Source organism: Sapajus apella, unplaced genomic scaffold (assembly GCF_009761245.1).
Source record: "Sapajus apella isolate SASKATOON/1434 unplaced genomic scaffold, GSC_monkey_1.0 scaffold155, whole genome shotgun sequence".
NCBI lineage: Eukaryota > Metazoa > Chordata > Mammalia > Primates > Cebidae > Sapajus > Sapajus apella.
Window position 1 is genome coordinate 585,253 of NW_022437095.1, and position 3,298 is coordinate 588,550.

The 3,298-nt window shown below is 51.6% G+C and overlaps 1 long non-coding RNA gene across 1 annotated transcript in view; it reads right to left on the reverse strand.

Moving 5' to 3' along the window:
- Window positions 1-221: 221 nt before the first annotated feature.
- LOC116541739 overlaps window positions 222-3,298 on the reverse strand; it is an 8,382-nt gene continuing 5,305 nt past the window's right edge. Inside the window, exon 2 of the long non-coding RNA XR_004264921.1 lies at window positions 222-3,298. This exon is cut by the window's right edge and continues 4,942 nt beyond it. This is a non-coding gene — a long non-coding RNA (uncharacterized LOC116541739).

The following is a 3,298-nucleotide window of genomic DNA, read 5'->3' on the forward strand; positions in this document are numbered from 1 at the left end:
AGAGGTATGGTTGAGGTATGCAGTTTTATGGGGCTTTTACCAAGTCACAATTGCATCTTTAAAATTCCAAAATACTCTTCAAAATGCTATTGACATTTGGTTTGTGCACTAAATGCTAAAACTCTTAAGTGAAACAAATGTCTTCAACAGTTTGATTCAATTATAACATGTGAGTTACACATCTGCCAAGCTGTAAGCCCTCATGCCTTTACCAGGGAGCATTTTCTTATGTATCGTCAAATGGTTCATTAATATAAATTATGACAATCTCTTTAAGAAACAGGGTTGGTTTTTTTTCTGGCATTAGCCGACCAAAGGAAAACTGGGTTCTAGCAGGCTTGCTGGCCTGCAGAGGCAGACACATCTGCTGAGACAAAACCAAGCTCGTTCCCACTGACGTGGCCTCCTCCCAGGCCCCTCACCCGGGCACCCGCAGGCCCCTGGAGGAGTGAGCTGACCTGCCCACATTTCTCAAATGCACAGCTGCTGCTCGCACCACAGACGGGGCTCAAGGCTCCAGCGCAGGCGCCCACCATGCTAAAAATACCACGCAGCGTCCACGCCAGGTGACGGTGGCTTTCACTCCACCCCAAAGCCATGTATAAATTTATAGTCGTGACTAAATAATGATTTTTAGACCCCCATGACATACTTTGCTTGCTTTTACACCGCAAAGTTAAAAGACTATCACTCAGCCACAGGCTCCGAAATCGTGGAATAATTCATTATTTGGGAACAGAGCCTCTGCCAGGTCACAATAAGCACTCCGGACAACACCCCATGGCTTCCCAAAAACAACCACGGTCCACACAAGCCCATGCAGACCAGGGCCCTCCCGCAGTGCTCAGCCACATGACCACGTCCGGGCGGAAGCTGCACCACCGCCGGAAACAGTGTCCCCTCACCAAGGTGTGCTTGGCTACTCCTTTTCCAGAACTAAAAACCTGAAAGGACAGGTCTGTGTAGAAAACATCAAAAGTAATTCCAATTCCTTTTTCCAACTCAGGCCACAGGAAGCTTTTTCCAGCCTTCACCATATTCTGACTGTGGCCTAGTTCCTGTAAGATGAGATAAAATCAGAATTCTAGTCACTGCCTCCTGGGCTGTGTGGCAGGCACACCCTTCCTTCCCAAGCTCTACCTTCAGTTACCTGAGGAAAGGCATGGTAAGCCCCCTTTCCTTCGGTAAACCACAGTCCCCGGAACTCTGGGGCCGTCCCCAGCTCCACTGTGAACTCCTGGACAAATCACATTTCCATATGTACACCTTCCTGTGCTAGTTTTCTATTTCTCCTGTAAGAACTCACCCCAAACTTAGGGCCCTGAACAACACTAATTTTCTCACATTTCTGGAAGCTGCAGTCCCAAACAGGTCCCACGACGTCCAGGTGTCGGCAGGGCTGGCTCCAGGGAACCGACCATCTCCTCGCCTTCCCCAGCCTCGAGGGGCTTCCGCATCCCTCGGTCCGTGGCACCCACCGTCTCCAGGGCCCACGGGGGCCCTGACGGCCCCTCAACAGGAAGACGCAGAACCTCGGGATCCTAGGCTCCACGCAGGCGCCAAGCCCACCCACCCTCCCGGCTCCTCACGAGCTCCCGTGCGAGCTAATACGATTCCACTTTAACAAGTGTCACCTGTGCAAGGGGCAGTGCCCGCCGCTGTGAACCTGGTTACCCTCGCCCACACAGACCCCGGGACTAAGCTCACGGGCCATGGACCACTCCACAAGCAGTGGGTGACCGACCACCTGCCCGGGGACCTTCCATGGCCCAGCAGGGACCTCCGGTGCCTCCCCATGGGCCCAGGGATCGGCAGCTCGGGCTCTGCAGCGCCAGAGGGCCCTGGATAAAAACGGCAGCTCCTGTGGGGAGGGGCCACCTGCCCGCGGATGGGTCCCTGTCCACCCTGACCAGGTGGACAACCTAAGCCACACCCAGCGGCATCGCCAGAATAACAGCTGCACGTGGCGAGCGCACGGATCTCCACCCCTCCGGCCCCGCCCACCCACGGAGCACACCACCCGCATGGCGCCCAATCAGACACAGCTGCTGGCACAGCCCAGCTGTCAGCCCCCAAGAACATTCTGGATCCCAATTCACAGCAGTGATTCCCATCAGGGCCACATGTGCTTGAACGTATTTACAGGAGGAGGCCACAGCCCATCGGGTGGACTGAGAGCCCTTCCCACTGTACATTCTTGTAACACCATTTTATTTGTGCTTCGTTAAACTGTATGGCGCTTTTTCTTCCTGTCTACTTTATGGGAGTGTTTCTTGTTCTCACAACTGCAGTGATACTTCAAGCTACAACTATCAACGTGTAAATAGCCTGGAAGTTTCCTTATCATTAAACATTTCACAAGCAAGCAGTCAGAGGCACCTAAACAGGAGGCCCATTTTCTTCTCTGAGCCAAACCTACATCCACCTCAAAACAACGCCCGGAGGACAGGGGCTGGATCCCCGGCACCCATTCCTAGGCGCCTCCTGGCGGGGGGGGGGCAGGGAGAAGCCCCGGGTTATGGCACCTTCACACTAAAGTCCATCTGGGTAAATTTAAGCAACAGGTTTAAGAGATTAAGCAAACCATGAAAAGAAACCACTAACCACAGTTTCTCCAAAACAAAACTAAACTCCCTTTAGTTCGAAGTGGAAAAACAGAAGTGATGATCAGGATACAAAAAAATGACCAAGTATCTGAACACAGGAGAACAGACAAGGGCCACCGTCTCTTCCTGTGTCAGGAGGAGCTTCTCATGTAGGCTGCATTTAGAAAGTTGCTCCTTTTGACTGAAAGTTATTGCCAAACCTGGTGTGTAAGCAAGCTTCAATTATTTCAAGGTTCAGCAGTAAAACTCTGCAACTCTCAAAACCATTTTAATTGGTTTGAATTTTAAAGTGACTCAGTTTGTTGGCTGGATTATCTAATGGCTTAACCATGTGGTCATGATGGAAAATTATTCCAGTTATTTTTGTTTTTCCCACTGAATACGCATGTGAACGTTCCTGTAGTTTGCAGTTGGCTGGTTCTGGTATTTGGTGCTGAGGAGGCCCAAGTATCTGGAAAAGAAAAATCTGAAACCTCAAGACATTTGAGTGTGGTCCGGGGAGATGGAGACCCCAACCCAAGGGCCACTGATGTACTCAGCACGCGAGCAGGCCAGCCCGACGCACCAGGCCATGTCCGCTTACAAAACAACACAAGCACACACCCCCATGCATACATTCTGCACATGCTCACATGTCAGTCCCTACCAACACCAGCACACACTCCTGGGGTGTCCACACATGCTCTGTATGC